We start from the raw sequence: 19,952 nt of genomic DNA, 5'->3' as shown, positions 1-19,952 counted from the left end.
GTTGGTTTTCATGAACAGGGTTTATTATCTGGTTTGCATAAACCAGACATTTACTTTCGTTACGTTGATGAAACTTTTTGCTGATTTGACAACGAAACGAATGCAGATGCTTTTTTGTGCCCCTTATTAACGTTCATCCAGCCCTTAAGTTTACGGTAGACAAAGAAACGAATTCTACTCTTCTGTTTTCGGATGTTCTTGTGTCCAATACATCCCCGTGTTTTCTTCCTTCTGTTTACCGTAAACCAACCTTTACCGGTCTCTATACGCGATGGGACTCTTTTTGTCCTACAAACCAAAAATACAATTTAATTAAGACTTTAGCACATAGGGCCTTGATGATTTGTTCTAAAGTTAATCTGGATGACGATCCTAAATTTATTACTAAGACCCTTTGTAATAATGGTTACTCCTTAGATATTGTTGAAACTACTATTAATAAGAAAGTTTCCAATTTTTATAAACTTAAAGATATTATAGTTAATAGATGTACTGTTTACCTACGTCTACTTTGGCTAGGTAATATCAGTGACCGATTTGCTAAGCAAATCTCTTTGTCTGTGCAACGGTGTTATTTTGCATCGAATCTACGCGTTGTTTTTTCAACCAAGCCTATGTTGTCGTCTATTTGCAAAGATTTTCTTCATCCGACCATAATAATTCTATTATTTATTTATTTAAATTTAGTTGCAGTGCGCACTATGTTGGTCGAACATCGCAAAGGTTGGATTTCCGTTTTAAACACTATGTACCATCAAATTCGTTATGCAATTTTTTCAACCCCGGGTGTTCTGAATAATACGTATGGTTCTGCGATTTGCGACCATCTTATAAATAACCATACGTGTGCCACTAATTTCACTGCTGACATGTTTACGATCTTGAGTAAGTCGCACTCTCCCTCTCATTTAAAACTTTTAGAAACTATTTTTATTAAGTCTTTGAGACCTTTTATTTGCAAGCAAAAAGAAAATCTTTTAGGACTTAATTTAGTATTTATGTAATTTTGCCCCGTTCATTTTTCGCTTTTTTTTTTCTCCCCTGACATATTCAGGACTTTTTTTTTAAATCGTATTTTCCTCGATTTAGCTCTGTTGAGCGAGGAACGAAACCTGGTTGGCTAACCTTTATTTTCATGTTTTATTTTTTAAAATTATCATGTTGATTGGTCTGTATTTAGTTACCCCCCGAAAAATTTCCATATATATATATATATATATATATATATATATATATATATATACATACATATATATATATATATATATATATATATATATATATATATATATATATATATATATATAAAATATATATGGCGATTAAGCTACACTGAACATTCGGCGTTTCATCCACTTAAGGATTCGTCAGGCATAAGCCTGACGAATCCTAAAGTGGATGAAACGCCGAATATTCAGTGTAGCTTAATCGCCATATATATTTTATAAATTACTAACTAGCTCTACCTACGTATTGAGCACTTTTGAAGTAAATACTTAAATTTTACGCATAAATCTATACTTTCGTATATAAATTTATGTGAGTAAATGAAGTAGTTATATATATATATATATATATATATATATATATATATATATATATATATATATATTGCCAGGTCGCCTTGCATTGCCCGGTCGTAAAATACTCTTAAATATGATATTTTTATTAATGCGAATTTTGTATTTATTATTATATTATAATGGACCAAATCTATAGTAATGATTTAAAATGTTTAACCTAACAAAACTTACGGTTTACTTTTTCTTTCATCGCTAATGCCTGAGCTATGAAGACATTTTTGCTGCAACGCTAAAAATTATACAATGAACCGATAGCTATTTAGTTACGCATGTATATTCGTAAATCTGTCGTTTGACCTTCACTTGGCAAATTCCATTACCTAATTTCACACTTTTCACCGATTTCTCCCGTTTAAACAAAAATATAAAGCTTCGCATCAGTTTGAATACCCTATATATTAAGTTTTACGTCTGTAGACCAACAAACTGACGGAGGAGTTTATTAGGTTATTTTTTAAACAAATATATATCCACATACATAAATATATATGGAAAAACGTCTGTGTTTACTATACCCTTTTTACGTGAATACTACCATGTCGATGAACCATGTAGAATATCTGCATAAATATAATTATACCTAATAGTTAACTAATGATGATCATCTTATAAGAAACCCAGAAAAACTAATAAGGAATTAATTAAAAAGAATGTTGAAAAAATATGCAAATTTGCTAGATCTTTGCAGATAAAATCAATTCAACGACATGTATATAAAAAAAGTTGTATATATATATATATGTATATAAAAAAGTTGTATATATATATATATATATATATATACAGGATGTCCACAAAGTCTGGCTACGTAAACTACATGGTGCGCACAAAGTCTGGCTCCATAATCTTATATATATATATATATATATATATATATATATATATATATATATATATATATATATATATATATATATATATACTTACGAATCGATCTATCCAACAATCAGCTGTTATGGAATCCTGTGATTATAAGATTTACAAAATATTACTGGTCGTAATATTCTACGTATTATCCCATCTAAATAGGAATTGCTCAATATACAGGATAGACCAAATAAAGCAAATTATAGTGATTCAATGAAATTATAAAAACCTTTATTCAAATCACGGATTTTTATTTTTCCAAATAAGACAAAGAATACTTTCCAAATTTTATCTTCTTATCCTATAGGGTTTCGATTCCTACCATCTCTCCAGAGGAGAAAATATTAGCAAATAGATATAACGGTATTCACCCTATTTGCTAAAGTCAGTTAGATATGGAAAATCATAATCAAAAATTGATTAGATAGAAGTCACATAGCAAGGGAAATTGAAGAAAAGGATATAAAGGTTTACTTCCAAATTGCGCGGTAAAATCCAAGGTAACTGTCCTTTAAAGCAGTGGGGTAATGAGATCTAAACTGTATATTGGGTAATCCACATTATAGAGTAGAAATCCAAGTTGAGCATATTTCTAGAGTAATTCTTCTTTATGGGCCAGTGAAAAGATTTTTAAGGTCTGGTTAAATTTTTTTTTTTATTAAAGACCTTGATATTACTGGAATTAAGCGTTGGTGATATAGGATAGGTAGAAAGGGATATTGGAGGGGAGAGAAATTTAAACTGAAGAGATGGATGGGAGGGTGAGAAGACGTATATATATATATATATATATATATATATATATATATATATATATATATATATATATATAGGAAATTTATTACTGTGAGTCCAGAATGAGTTTACAAATTGTTTCAGCTAGAGGAAAATCCTCAAAGAGAGGAAAAAATCCAACTAGCATCGTCAGAATTCATAGATGGACTAAGTTATAAAGTCAAATAATTATAGTCATTCTTATTTGACTTTATAACTTAGTCCATCTATGAATTCTGACGATGCTAGTTGGATTTTTTCCTCTCTTTGAGGATTTTCCTCTAGCTGAAACAATTTGTAAACTCATTCTGGACTCACAGTAATAAATTTCCTATATACTGCTCTGACTACACATTGAGCACTCTAGTCCGGTTTTTTCACCACTGGTAAATATATATATATATATATATATATATATATATATATATATATATATCAGAGAGTGAGCGCTGTAGACAAGTTCAAACGCGCTATAAAAAGCTATACAATTGTTGAGTAGCCATTTTGGTAGGTCAAGTTAGTCTTGGGTATACAGAAAGGGTGGAAAAAGAAAAAGAGGCAGAGAAAAATAAAATAAAATGAAAGAAAGGAAGAGGAAGAAGAAGCAAATGAAATTTTGTGTTTTTCAAGCTGAAATCAACCTTTGAACTAATCACCCTAATTACATCTTAACTTCTTTACTCTGTTTAAATCTATTAAATCCAGTCCACTCAAACAATTTAATGATAAGGTGCTCTTTTGTTAATTGTATACTCATTGATAATATCCTTTAAACGAGGGAATTAAACTGGAGAAATCGAATAATATCTGTAAGTAAAATGTGCAACTAAAACTACGCGTATTTGATAAAGTTTGTTATTTTAATTGTATAATACTAATGATGATCATTTACTGTTAAATCGAAGATAATACTGCCTTACTGGAAGGTATCAAAATTCGGTTATAATAATTATTATAATATTTAATAATATTTAACTGGAAGAACTTTATACACTCATATATATATTCATATATATATATATATATATATATATATATATATATATACATACACATATATATATATATATATATATATATATACATATACATAGGTCGTTTAATTCCAGTAATACCAAGGTCTTTAATAAAAAAAAAATTCCAACCAGACCTTAAAAATTTTTTCACCGGCCCATAAAGAAGAATTACTCCAGAAATAGTCCCAACTTGAATATCTACTCTATGATGTGGATTACCCAATATACAGCTTGGATCTCATTACCTCACTACTTTAAAGGAAAGTTACCTTGGATTTTATCGCGCAATTTGGAACTAAACCTTTATATTCGTTTTCTTCAATTTCCCCCGCTATGTGACTTCTATTTTAATCAATTTTTGATTATGTTTTTCCATGTCTAACTGACTTTAGCAAATAGGGTGAATACCGTTATATCTATTTGCTAATATTTTCTCCTCTGAAGAGATGGTAGGCATCGAAACCTTATAGGATAAGAAGATAAAATTTGGAAAGTATTCTTTGTCTTAGTTGGACAAATAAAAATCCGTGATTTGAATAAAGTTTTTTTTTCATTTCATTGAATCACTATAATTTGCTGTATATATATATATATATATATATATATATATATATATATATATATATATATATATATATATATATATATATAATAAGTATTTATTAAAACATGTTAAAAACGCTCTATCTCCTATTTGGTTTTATCGAGCTTTTACATCTGGTTGAGATTACTTTATGAATATTGATTCTTTAATATTAATAATTCACTTTAGTTTTGCCATTTTGGATCATTTTAGTAAACTTATTATATATATATATATATATATATATATATATATATATATATATGTGTGTGTGTGTGTGTGTGTGTGTGTGTGTGTGTGTGTGTGTATTATTTTTAAAGCAGTTATCTACGGACATGCATGTTTCGAGGTTTCTACCTCTCATCAGTGTACTAGTACATATATATATATATATATATATATATATATATATATATATATATATATATATATATATGATAAATATTTTGATGTTCAAAAAAATTTTTTTGAATATTAAAAAACCTTTAAGCCTGTAAGGAAGGTATACAAAATTTTAATTTTTCGACAAGGAGCACAAACAAAACAAGAAAAAACACTTATTCCATGGATTGCAATTCTTCTCATCAGAAGAAAGGTGTTCGCAAAATATGAGGGAGGAAGAGGGAGAGAGAAATTAAGAATAGTTTACATGTCATTAAAACAATATTCGTCTGATGACTCAGGGTGGAAAATATTCAAAGATTGGCAGAATAATTATAGGATTGTTTCTGCGCTACGAAACGGTACTGCCAAGAAGTGGGTATTTTTACATGCTGAAAGGAATAAACGGTTAGATGAACAACATCTCGGCATATAGAATTTAGAATATAGACTTCTTGTCGTGTATGCATAGGATTACGTTCAATTCAGGTCTTTAGGACAATGCATAGCTATAATATGCATAAGTTATTAATGCACAATAATATATGTGTATAAATGATAATAATAATAATAATAATAATAATAATAATAATAATAATAATAATAATAATAATAATGAGAAGAAGAAGAAGAAGAAGGAGAAGAAAAAGAAGGAGAAGAAGAAGAATATGACGCGAAAAATACAACGAACAACAATGATGAAGCAGCTTAATTATTTAGAAAGCCCCTTGAATGTGGGGACTAAAACACATGAACCACAAGCGCAGGCCAGACAAACTGCTGCAGAGGTAAAATATGAAGAAGCGTTAGATTGACGTTTTCTAACTTCACCTCCATCCCTACCACCCAAAAGAGTAAGACCGAATAGCCGAGTAGAGTCAAAGAGGAAGGAAAGACCGAGGAGTGAGCACTGACCAGACCTCGATTGTATAAGTGCAAAGAGAGGTGGGACCTTGGAGAAGCTTATTGCCACTCAAATTCTAGTGAAGACCAATGGCCGTTGCCAACGAGAAATCAATGGCAAGCAGCTGTTGCGATAATGCAAATTAATTTGCAAATGCTATCGAAAGAGGTGGAAAGTACTGATAAATCTGGGGAGACTTGTTGTCACTCAGCTTCCACGGAACACCACAGGCTGTTTTAAATATGATCTTTGATTATCTGTGTGAAAGCTCCTTGTTAGCCAATGATAATAATAACAGACAACCCCATCAAAGCAAGCCGATGTCATAATAGTTTACAAGAAGGAAAAATACTGCCAAATTGTAAATCTTACTGCTCCTGCCGATCACGGAGTGAAGATAAAGGAGTCAGAGAAGCGGAGAAAATACACAGAACTAGCCAGGAAGCTCAAAAGGACGTGGAAGATGAAGAAAGTTAAGATAATATCAATAATAGTAGGAGCACTAGGAACAATATAAAAAAAAAACTTCGAAAAAAGTACTGGTGAGATTGGAATCAGAGGGATGTCCGAGAAGACACACTTTAAGGCAAAAGCAAAATCCTTAAAAAATGATCTCCAGACCGTAGTTGAATGGGGCCGTAAGTGGATGGAAAGACCCCCCCCAGGTCTAACGTGAGTACAACACAATACTTCTAACTACTATTTTTTTCCGCGTGTGGTACCCTGGAATGAACACACTTTATCAGGCTGGGGACTTTGCCTTTTCTTTCTCTTTTTATTTCAACGAATACTGCTGTAAACATGTGCGTACACGAATACGGAACTATCATATTTTTCAGCCGGCCGGCAATGTGTTAATCCTATCTTTAAATGCATGGAACACTTTTCTCTCTATCAACGAACTCTTCAGAAAACCTATCAGATTAAATACAAATACATACATAGAGTCCTAGCAGCCATACAAGAAGTTACAAACATTAACTTTATTACCAAAATATTCCTTTAATTCTAGTAAGACTAAACTGCTCTCCTTTAACAATTACCAGAAGCCTCTCAAACCACGGATAGCCATGACACAAAACCACGCTACCTGAGAATTATCCCTTCAAACTCCACAAGCAATACAAACTGGAACAAATACATTGAGGACATTGCGAAGGCTGTTGCAAAGAAGACGGGTTCTCTTTATCGTGCTAGAAGACTACTCACACCTGAGAGTATACTTCGCCTCTACAAAGCAACCATACGCTTATGCATGGAGTATTTTGCAACATCTGGGTTGGTGCATCTACCACTAGTCTCTGCCTTTTGGATAGGGTCCTAAAAACAGTCTTCAACCTAATAGGCCCCACTTTGTAAACTAAACACCAAGCCGGGTCCCATCGCCCCAATGTTGCATCCTTGTGCCTGTTTTGTAAATATATTAATAGGATGTTCTCAGATGAACTCGTTGTGCCTCCTGGCCGCACATATCCCCGACAAACCGCTTAGAAAAAGCATCACACCTCTTTACTGTTGAAAGCCCGAAATGCTAGAAAGGTTTCTACTCTAATATTTTCTTCGCTCCAACAGTAAAAACTTCGGAATTCCCTTCTTTCTACCTGTTTCCCTGATATGCAAACATTTTAATGTAACGTAAACCAACATCTTGTTGATTTTTTCCTACGCTTGGTCCCAAATTGTATCCTCTTACGTACAAGTTGCGATATACTTTGTTAGGGGTGAACGTGCGTGAGAAAAAACAATACGGATAGCAATATTGAAGACGGCTACAATATTAAGGAAACTCCTTGAGTGCGGAGACTAGTAGACATGATCCGCGGGCGCCAGCTGGACACACAGAAACTATTACACAGGTAAAACACAAAGAAACATAAGTTTGGATCATGGAAATGTTATAAATGTATAATTGTACGTTAGCTCCACCCCCCCCTTTTCGTCGTCACCATAAACTGATGTCGCACTAATTAAAAAAAGCAGGTTCAAGCAGGATGGAAAGATCGTGAAGAGAAAGCACTAACCAGACCTCCGCTAGATGAGTGTGAGGAGGACTATGTCTTTGGTGAGTTTTAATGCCACCCATATTAACGTGTAGACCAATAGTCACTACCAACGAGAAATCAATCGCAGACGACCGTTGCAATAATGTAACTCCAGGGAACACCGCAGGCTGTTTTCAAAGAGAATTCTCAGAGGGTGGTCTGTGTGAAAGCTCTCCTAGTTAACAACAACAACAACAACAACAACAGTAACAATAATAATAATAATAATAATAATAATAATAATGCAGAGGCAAAACATGAAGAAGCGTTACAGGGATTGAAGAACACTGAAGCTGCACATCAACATCCCCATCACGCATCCCCTCCCATTGTCCCATCACCCTCCCCTCCCATAAAAAAGCGTGAAACCAAATAGACAGGAAGGATCAAGGAAGAGGAAAGACCAAGGAGAAAGCGCCGACCAGACCTACGCTGAACAAGTGCGAAGATAACTGGGACCTTAGGGATGCTTAATGGCATCAAATTCCAGTACCGACCAATGGCCGCTCCAGCGAGAAATCAATGGCGAGAGGCTGTTGCGATAACTCAAATTTATTTGCAAATGCTACCGAAGTAGGTGGAGAGTGCTGGATGTCTGGAGAGACTTGTTGTCACCCAGCTTCCAGGGAAGACCACAAGTTTTCAATCATACCTATGATGACCTGTGTGAAAGCTCCATGTGAGCCAATAATAATAATAATAATAAATACTGGGACCTTGCTAAGCCTTATTTCCACCCAAATTTCAGTGAGGGCCAACGATCATTTTCGACGACAAATAAATGGTAAGCGACTGGTGTGATAACAAAGATTAATCTGCAAAGCTTATCGAAAGAGGTGGAGAGTACTGGAAATCTTGGGAGACTTCTTCTCACTCATGCTCCAGAAAACGCCACAAGTTGTTCTCAAATAGAAATCTTTGATGATGGTCTGTATAATAATAATAATAATAATAATAATAATAATAATAATAATAATAATAATAATAACAATAATAATAATAATAATAGTAATAATAATAATAACAACAACAATAATAATAATGACAATAATAATAACAACAACAATAATAATAATAATAATAATAACAATAATGACAATAATAATAATAACAACAATAACAATAATAATAATAATAACAATAATAATAATAATAGCAACAATAATAATAGCAATAATTACAATAATAATAACAGTAACAACAACAATAATAATAATAACAATAATAACAATAATAATAATAAAAATAATGATAATAATAACAATAATAATAATAATAGCAACAACAACAATAATAATAATAATAATAATAATAATAATAATAATAATAATAATAATAATAATAATAATAATAATAATAAAAAAAAAAAGAAGAAGAAGAAGAAGAAGAATAGTGGTAGCTATAGTAGTATTAGTTCGAAATTATCGAATATTAAATGGACAACACAAATCAATTCCAACGAAAAAAAAATGTATACAAAAGACGTATATTTTTTTTATCTACGTTGTAAGCTTTTGTATAAGCCATCCTTAGATGAGAAACGTATATTACGAAATGTCAAATGTATCTGTTCCGCGAATAATTGACGTTTGATATAGATATTATTTTCTTTTAAAAAAAAAATTCGATAAAAGAGGATTAGAGAGAGAGGGGTGGGGTGAATGTGATAGCGTTATAAAGGGAGGAGGAGTTGGTGATCGGTTAGTGGGGGGAGGGTGAGGTCAGGAAAGGAAGGTGAAACGAGTTTCGTCAAAGCGAAATGCACCGAATGTTTTGCAACTAAAAAAAAAAGCAACAAAACGAGCAGAAATTGCACTTCCCCCATTTGTATAGACAATCTACTTACACACACCCACACAGACTGAACTATCTTTTCTTTCTTGTTAATTGCATCGTGAAAGTTAAGTAATTGTCTCCGTGGCATGCAACGAATGGGTGACGATGGAGATGTTTTAAAAGCTCACCTTGTAATATATGTCACGAATCCCTTCATTCGGCATAAAATAATAACATGCAGGTTTTCATTGATCAGGACATGATTGAGCAATTGGAAATACCAACCGCAGACTGTAGTAAGACCTGCAAGAACTGGAAAGCATAACGTCATCATGTACTTTTATCAGGACCGCCTGTGTGTGTATATATATATATATATATATATATATATATATATATATATATATATATATATATATATATATATATATATATATAAAGATAAACGTGTGTGTGTGTGTGTGTGTGTGTGTGTGTGTGGTCACGAATAGGCTCCTATATGGTTGACTATTTTTAAAAACTGATTACATATGATGATAGAAGATGTATCGAGGGTCAGAAATTGGTATGTTTGATCTGGCAGAACGGTGGTTCATAAAAATTGTGGGGTCTGCGTTCGCGCCTGGCCCCCAAAGTATGGAAATAAAAAATGAAAAAAAAAACACGTTTACAAGGGTTTTTGATATAGATGTGCATAAGAATACTTTGATAAGTATGTTTCAACTTATATAGAGATGGTATAATAAAATTGTGGGGTCTGCGTTCGCGCCTGTACTCCATGGAAATATGGCACAAATTTAACAAAGACTTTTCATATCTATTTGCGTAAGTATACTTTGATAATTATGTTTCAGTTTGAAGAAAAATGGTATAATAAAATTATTGGGTGTTCGTTCGCGCCTGACCTCCATAGAATGGAAATATGTCACAAAGTTTAACAAGGTTTGTTAAAAGGGGCGAGGGTCCACAATAACACCTTAACTTTAATCTTAATTCACGTTAGCTTTTATTTATTTTATTGAGTTGAATCATATTGTGCCGAATGAATTCACCTCATAAATTCACGTTCTTATTAAAGTGAAAGCCCCCCCCAAAAAAAAGTCGGAACTTTAGACAATTCTCGACACAAATTTTGCATTTTTCTTCTCCACTTGCACGTGGCACTCTTTCGAGAATAGATAAATAGATAAATAATAAAAAATAAGAACGTTACTTGTTATCGTGTCAAAAGAAGGAAAAAATCCCGCTCACGTGATTATGTGTCTAAAAAAAACATTTACATAACCTTTTTATTTTTGATTATATATGTTTAAGCTTTTTTTGTCAGTGTACTAGAAGGAATTCAGTTGATTACAACCCTTTCTGCGTGTTCTTTACATTACAATAGTACAACCCTTAATCCGACGGCGCAATACTACACCGTTCAATACTGTAAAACTGAAACGAAGCTGTTCTGCTTGAAAAGGGCGCCATTTTCTTCTAATTCATATTCATATCGATTATTTGTTTTAAAAAAACAAAAGTAATTACAGATTTACTTTTTTAATATCCCATTTTGCTGTTTCGGATTATTTTACTAAAGTAAGTAAAGCTTTATTACTTTTGAAAACTGTTTTTGTTTCTTTGTTTTTCGATATTTCGTCGATATTATTTGGTAAGAGTGTTTAGCAGAAAATCCACCAAAGTTAGAAGTTACACAATTATATACATTTAAAATGTTGCAATTTTTAGACTGTAAAGAAACAATGGACAGGCTGCCAATGTAAAAAAAAAAGTCTCTCTAATTATACGTTTTTTTTTTCTTAGGGAATTTTTCTGGTGTGGAAATTGTATGTAAATTGTTGTAAACTGTTTTATGAAATGTTAAAATGTATGTATTTTAGGAAACGGCAGAAGAGGTCATAATAATAATCACTCCGATAAGTAAAATGTGATTTTTTTCTTTCTTTTTCTTTTAAAAAAAACCCTAGAGTTGGGTGACGTTGACAATTTCAGTTTCCATCGATTTGAACTTTTGTTTTGTAAAGGATTTCTGGAAGTTTATAAGTAAGTCGTTTTTTTTTTTTTTTTTTTTTCTTAGAAACGACAATGTATTTTAATTGTAAATGTCTATGTATTTTTTGTAAACGACTGTGATTATTTTTTTTTTTATATTCTGTGACGTGATAAAGGTAATTTAGCTGACCTCAGAATTGATGACGTAGACAAAATTGGGTTTTCACGAAACTGTGTTTTGTTATTTGGAGTTTTATTATTGGTGAGATGAGATTTTGTGAATGCTTATAAGATTTTTTTTATTTTTATTTTTTATATAAATGATGTTTTCTCGAATCGGTATTGTGTGGGATTTTCTTGTTCTTGACATGTAGTTTCTTTTCGCAGAATGGAGGAGGAGTGAATCTTTGCCTTGTGGGGTTTCTTGAAATAATGAAAAAATTTAAAAAGTAAGAACATGTTGGTAATTAAGTAATAATGATAGTAATAATAATAATAAAATTGGGAAAAATTGAAAGAAATAAGATTTAAGCAATGTAAGAAATAAAAAAGACACACTACTGGGTTAAAAGAGTTCTTAAGTTTGGGAAGAGTTAAAGGTTCAGTCGCTATTTTATTCTAATTTTCGAAATGGTTGTAGAATTTTTTGTGTCTTTTTTTTTCGTGGGATATTCATTATTAGGTATACACATTAGAATTGAAATGATCTAGGAAAAATAAGATGATACTTAACATGGTTGGCTAGAATAAATTAGAATTTTAGAGAGGGGACCAATATAGCAATTACGTTTGAGAAGTTTTTACAGATGTAATAAGCCAAAACAGAGATTTTCTTTTTTAATAATTTGCTTTATGTGTGTGTGTTTTTCTAAAGTCCATAAATATTTTTCGCAAGAAGAGCAACTTGCCGGGAAATCATTAGAGATGTCTCGCAGGAGAATAAGATAGACCCTGTGGTAATTAAGTGCTTGAAAAAAAAGCTGGTCGCACTTGACCATTCCAAGCAGGAGGTAAGACTTGGCTTAATTAATTAGAGACAGGCAGGGAGAATATACGAGAATCCTTAAGGGTACCGAAGACCTATCAGAGGCAGTGCCATAGGCAAATCACATATAGCTTAATGAGGTGAGAGAAAAGTAAAATATAACGTAAGTACGTAAGAATATATAACCTTGTATTTTTTAGAGACGCATGAATGTGGGATATCTCTGCTGGATCTTGGAAGCTCTGATGAGAGAAAAGAAAAATCACAAAAATCAGGCCATTAGACAGAATTTAGTGCGCAAATAGGTATTTTGGCGCAAAGGAGTTAGTTAGTTAGTTAGTTAGTTAGTTAGTTAAGGGTGATATTTTCTAAGTCTTCATCAAGTTTCAAGGATCCAAGCAAGGAAATTCGAGCGAATCAGTGGATGAAAGGTATATCTCAAAGTTTGGAAGCCAACCACAGATATAGGAGCTTTAAGAATGTCCCAAAAAGATAAGTTAGTTACAAAACGAAAACAAAGCTCTAATTAATAGAACAACCATGCGGAAGGAAGGATCAAGAACACATTTGTATGAAGAGTCGTCGATTGCGTAAAGAGGTAAAATGAGACCTCAGTTTAGGGCATAAGGGTGGCTGGATAAAGCAGTTGACGTGAGTTATAGGAGGTACTACCCTACACCCAAAAGTAATATGGCAGGGAGATCAGATAGAGATTCTGGTCTAAAAATAAAATTATGAAGTCAGTTGGAAAAGGGATGACTGGAGAAAAAAAGTTTCGTTTTTTTTTTTTTCATGGTGTCTGATCTTGTGTGGTTGTGTAGATATAAAACAGATGTACTAAAATTTAAAAATCCGTACATTTTTTGAAAATAAGGATAGATGGAACGTTGGAGAATGGAGAGAGAGAGAGAGAGAGAGAGAGAGAGAGAGAGAGGGCGGTGTGTAAATTATATCGTAGATACGTTGACCGGAAGTCAAGATCAGCTGATCGGATTACGTGTGAGTCACGTGATCAGGTAAGCTGTATCGGAGAGATTTGGACGGACGGCTTTACCGTTGTCTCCTCCCCTTCATTGGGGGGGACGCTGACGTGTGTATAAACGAGACCAAGACTACCACGCAAGTCAGATTCACTTTCCATCATTCTGTGAGACATCTGGAAAGTGAAATAAAAACTATAAAACCAATTCATCGTGTTGGAGTGAATGAATATTCGTCTAAAACAAGTACCAGTCTCCCCTCCAAGATGAAACGTTTCCAGATGGACCAACGTCGACGACGCGAAGGTATGTCTGAAAATACATGTACCACACACACACACACACACACACACACACACACACACACACACACACACACACACAACGGCATATGAACATATCATTTAATAGACTGGACCACTAGACGATCACACATGACATTAAGGCTGACTAGACGATCACACACGATCCTCTTTATTATACAACAACTATATAATATACGTCATCTCTTCTAATCCCTTATTAGGGATAACACGCAACACGTGTTTCATTTCAGATCAGGAGTAAAGGTCAAACCCAGAAGCTTGTCAAAACATGAGGCTTCCCCTAGACGAGAGGCATCCATTTCAATTGATGCGAGATTGGGGATCAGAACCTTTAAGTTGTAGTATTAGTAACCTTAAATGGGAGGAGTTTAAAATCTATCCTTAAAAAGAGGTTTCTTTTTCAAGATTTTCGAGTGGTCTTATATTTTTTATCAGGATGTATAGTCATGATTTTAAAAGAAAAAAAAAACATTTGCGTGCCATCAGCTAGAATCGAAACCGAAACTGAAATACGATTTCATGGTTGAAACTATCTCACAAGTTAAGCAAATACTTGAGTTTATTTGTACTTAATATGGTTGGATGTGGAAAGGAGCGTGAATTTTATTAAATAGAAACTGGTTTCTATGACAACAATGTTCTTGCTCGACAAGATGCAAGCGGGGCTGAATTATTAGCTCCGATGCCGATTCCTGACACTTTGGTTAACGTTCGATATTTCGATAAATTGATTCATTACTAACTTAAACCATAAAATAACTTGCCTATTATTATGTGCGAAACGTTCAGATTCCAGACATTCGTCGATTTTGAACTGAACGCTATTATCTATATATTAATAGGATCGCGTGTGTGTCATTTATTTTGTGTCACACTTACATCCGAGTGACTGTCGTTAAATTGTTATGGACTTCTATTTCTTTTAATGAATAATTTTACCAAGAATTTTTCATAAGTTTTTGTTTTGGTTTCGATTATAACTGATGGCAATCGAGTCATTTATTTTTTATATAAATAATTTTACCAAGAATTAAAAAGTTTTGGTTTCGGTTTTGATTATAGCTGAGGAATTCAAGTTACATATAAGTTTTAGTTTCGGTTTCGATTCAAGCTGTTGCACCCAAGTCATATGGATATATGTTTTTATTTTTGAAATCGACACATATACAAAAATCGATAGAACATTAACTCTATGATATTTTATACGATATCTGCAAGAATTGTAATATTATATTTAAGCGTACTTTATGAACGGGCTACGCCAGGCGTCTCTGATAGCTTAGATAAATACTTATGCAGTTTTAACAAAAAAAACTACAATAATATCAGATCATCTTCATTTATGCTGAACATCTACAAAATGCCAACATCAATATATTACATATGAATGAGTCCCCTGTGGAGTTTCCACAGGTCCCGCTAAATTAAATATCTTTATTAAACCAATTGGAATTAAATAGTTTCTAGGTCTTATCTCTTCGCGGACCACCAGTAAGTATTCTGGGATAAAGTCTTTCTGTGCAGGGGTTTATAAGAGGTTCTGCTATAAGGAAACTTTTCATCAGAAGTAAACGCCGACCAATTATTTAAAAACATGGTGTACTGTCTTCTCACGCCATCCAGCATCTTCCTCGGATTAAGAATGGGGGCATGTCCTTTATTCATAGAGTGAAGCTTCTAATACCAAAATAAGAAGCCCTGGACAATAAGGAACTATGAACTAATTAAAATGATTAAAATAAATGACTTCTAGCTATAATCTATTCGCGGCGCATTGGTGAGCATTCTGGAACAAGGTCTCTCTGACATGAGAATACTTCTCATCGGAAGTAACACCTGAGCAAACATTTCAAAACATGGCGTGCTGTCTACTCAAACGATCCAGCATGTTCCTCAAATTGTGAATAGGGACACTCCTTTCGTTCATAGAAGGCAGCTTCTAATATTTAATCAGCAATAGCGGATAATGAGGAATTAAATAACTAATTTTTAAAAAATAGTAAGAGTTAACCTTTGTACTCGTAGGCCAGGACCCAGGATAAAAAGGGCCTCTCAGCCCGTTTATACATAGGGTGGGGATAGGCAAAACATGGTATAAAAAGGATCTGACCCTCTATCACCACTAATTCTATTAACTAAAAACACACCATCAGAGAGATAAAGGCCTAACTATGATCGGAAATGAAGATCCGTTTGTTTTGCTACCACTATTCAAAGTTTGAGAAGTGAAGTAACACTTCAAACGCGATCTTTACTGTAAAGACAAAAAATACAACTAAACTCCCAGAAAACAAACTAATGCGTCAGGGCACCCTGGTTGGGAACCATTGATCTATGTAACCCTACCCGAAATTCATACGAGTTAACATAATCTCGACCTACCGGCGTAGAGTGTTAATATATGACAGCATTTTCCGCGCTAAACGCTCAGATTGAATTGGCGTATTTTAAGAATCAAATAATCGTCCGGGTTTACTTACGTCTGCCACGATTTTCATTTATCCAAGATGTCTTCTATTATGCACTCGATTCACACATCTTGATCATTTTTTTTTTACGCGCATACAATTTACAAACTATTTTCCCGGTCCGTCCACCTATCTTTGTCCTCGAGGCATACAAAGTTTCTGACCAGCTTTCGACACAAGCAGAAAACTACGACAAGAATTAAGCCAGGTCTGCACAGAACTGCAAACCACATAAACGCATTCATATTCATAACAAAAGCACAGGACCCGCCTACTGTAACATTCTCCTTTTTGCAAGGATAATGATGGTCATCTTCGTATCAGAGTCCATTTATTGGCACTAGAGAGACCGGCGATGGTCCTGGTCCGAGGCGTGCAGACGGTCTAAATAAGCCAGAACGGTCGCCATGTTAATTATAGATTCAGATTGTCCTTGTCCGGAAAATGCTGGTCACCCATTTACAGTGTAGCATTTGCTGCGACGTTGTTTCTCCCTTGTGATGGCGACTGGACCTGTCATCTACGTTTTCATCGGAGCAAAATTGAGTCGGGTAAAATAGTAATGAATCTAGGAGAGGTTTTACCGATTTAAGTGAACCCAACTGCTCGTTCCACGCTGCCCAATCTCGATTTTTCAAATGGTTATTCTTTATCTTCTTTCGTCTTTCATGTCTCATTTTGTCTTGTTGTTTTTTACTTCTAATTTATATTTTCATGATTATTCAAATTAATACCCTCATTTTTTTAAGCGATGTTGAGCCTTAACAGTAAAAAAACGGATGACTGTTTGGGAACACCATGTGCTGTATGTGTTCTCCGTTTATAGGGTTTTGTATGCAATAGTCCTGGACTTCTTAACTTTGGAATAAGGCATAGCATTTTCATGTTTAGGAATTATGCAAATTTTGATTCGCAATTACACGCGTAGTTGCTCTTACAGGGATTATCCATTGTCTCTCGAAACGCATATATTTTCAACTAGAGTTAAATTGACTACTTGGGAGGGGGTAATATATATATATATATATATATATATATATATATATATATATATATATAATTGCTATTAGAAAAGAAAGCTTCCTGACATCTGGGAACCTCTAAATTGAAGGATTGGATTTTGCTGATTGCCAGGTCGGTTGGGGTATTTACGTCAAGAGGACACCAGCGCAATAAGTTCAGTGGAACACAATCCATGAAAATACTTGGAAAAGAAACGCAAGAATGCATTATTGCAGTGTTGGGAGGTTAGAGCTCGATAAACAGTGTGGGGCATATTAGAGCAGACGTTCTCAATATATAAAGTCGGAAATTATATCAATTTATTCTAACCATGCTATCATAAAAAGGCCCCTCTTTATTCAGAAGTATTTGAATAATCCCGTCTTTACGGATTCTTTCATATATATATATATATAAATAATATATATATATATATATATTGTTTTCTCAACACACCTCTAAACACCCAGGTAACGCCGAACACGCAGGCTATATATATATATATATATATATATATATATATATATATACATCGCTAAATATATATATATGTGTGCGTGTGTGTGTGTGTGTGTGTGTGTGTGTGTGTGTGTGTTTGTGTGTTATTTATATTTTACTTTTTTAAATCGATATCTTACATATACGTGTTTCGGTGCTCTATCGCTCATCAGCGTAGCTTTTCTTTTTCTTTTATTCAATTTTCACCAACAAGGCACAGTGCCACTTTGAAGCCGGGGGGCTACTATCAGAGACTTAATTAGCAGGGTCATTATGAAGGGAGGTGAGTAGAAAGATGTTTGTCAACATTACACTTGAACTTCTGCATATCAGTGCAGTTGGGAAAGCAGAAACCCGGAAGGGAGTTCCAAAGACCTGCAGTTCTGGGGAAGAAACTATTGGAGTAATAGGCTTTCTTGCACCTAGGGATCTCTACTGTAAAGGGATGAGACTTAGTAGCTTGTCGGGTTTGTCGGGGGTAGTTACGTCGGGGAGGAGAAGTGTTTGCAGTTCGTCAGAGCATTCACCATTAAAGTATTTGTAGAACAGGCAAAGGGATGCAACATCTCGTCGATGGGACAGAGGCTGAAGCCTAGATGACAGTTCAGGCCTATCAGGTTGGCGGCTCTCTTTTGAACCCTGTCTAGGAGCGAGAGATAAGCAGCAGATGCACCAGCCCAGATGTGACAACAGTACTCCATACATGGGCGAATGGTGGCCTTATAGAGGTACAGGATACTGTCAGGCGTAAGTAGTTTTCTAGCACGGTAGAGGAAGCCAACCTTCCGTGCAGCAGCCTTGGCAATGCTCTCAATGTATCTATTCTAGTTAATATACCCTGTAAGCGTTAGGCCGAGGAGTTTAAAGGAAGTACTTTCAGGCAATGTGTTCTTGACCATTGCTATTGGTGGTAGAGAAGGTGTCTTGTAGTTATTGAAGGAAACAAGCTTAGTCTTAGCAGCGTTGAATGTGACCATCCATTTTTGTCCCCATTCCACTACAGATTGGAGGTCAACCTCTAGTGTTTCTGCCATTTCCTTGGATATGTGCTCATTTGTTTTCCCCTCATATCTGTTATAGAGAGTGGTGTCATCGGCAAATATACCCATCTCCGAAACAATTTTATCAGGGAGGTCATTTATGAATATCAGGAATAATAAAGGTCCAAGGATAGACCCCTGAGGTACTCCCGCATTTCTCTCATATTGTTTAGATTTACGACCGTCGAGGACAACTTTGATTTTTCTATTACTTAAGAAGGATTTAATTACATTATGAATTTTTCTAGTGATACCATATTATCTAATTTTCCTTAGAAGACCATCGTGCCATACCCTGTCAAAAGACTTAGATATATCAAGGGCTACCGCTCTACCCTCCCTTGTTTTGTCCAATGAACGGTATATACGTTCAGAAACTACAGTTAAGATATCTGCTGTTGAACGGCTTGCCTGAATCCATATTGTTTGTCAGTCAGGAGTTTAACAGCTGTTAGGTGCTGGACTAGGGCTTGATTAACTAAGGACTCAAATATTTTGGCGAAAAGCGGTAGGAGGCTAATGGGGCGATAATTTAGTGGGTCAGTTCTTTCACCAGAATTCTTGAAGACTGGTGCCACAGAGGCGGTTTTCCAGCAGTCGGCTTGATTGTATGAGGGCTCTAACCCAAGCTTTTTCTTTAATATTAGCTAAACCGGGTATTTCAGACTTAGCACATTTATTAACAAAGACAAATTGAGGACTTTCTGCACCAGCTGTTCTTCTACTCCCTGT

The 19,952-nt window shown here is 34.2% G+C and overlaps 1 long non-coding RNA gene across 1 annotated transcript in view; it reads right to left on the bottom strand.

Annotated features, from left to right (window-relative positions):
- Window positions 1-19,952, bottom strand: part of LOC145249381 (uncharacterized) — a 34,093-nt gene that overhangs the window by 12,921 nt on the left and 1,220 nt on the right. The window contains exon 2 of the long non-coding RNA XR_013863528.1: window positions 10,115-10,238. This is a non-coding gene — a long non-coding RNA (uncharacterized LOC145249381). The remainder of the gene's footprint in view (window positions 1-10,114; window positions 10,239-19,952) is intronic.

The sequence above is a fragment of the Euprymna scolopes genome, chromosome 28 (assembly GCF_053919585.1).
Source record: "Euprymna scolopes isolate OS-2025 chromosome 28, ASM5391958v1, whole genome shotgun sequence".
NCBI lineage: Eukaryota > Metazoa > Mollusca > Cephalopoda > Sepiida > Sepiolidae > Euprymna > Euprymna scolopes.
Note: the sequence above shows the minus strand (reverse complement) of the source record. Positions and strands in the feature narration are given on the sequence as shown.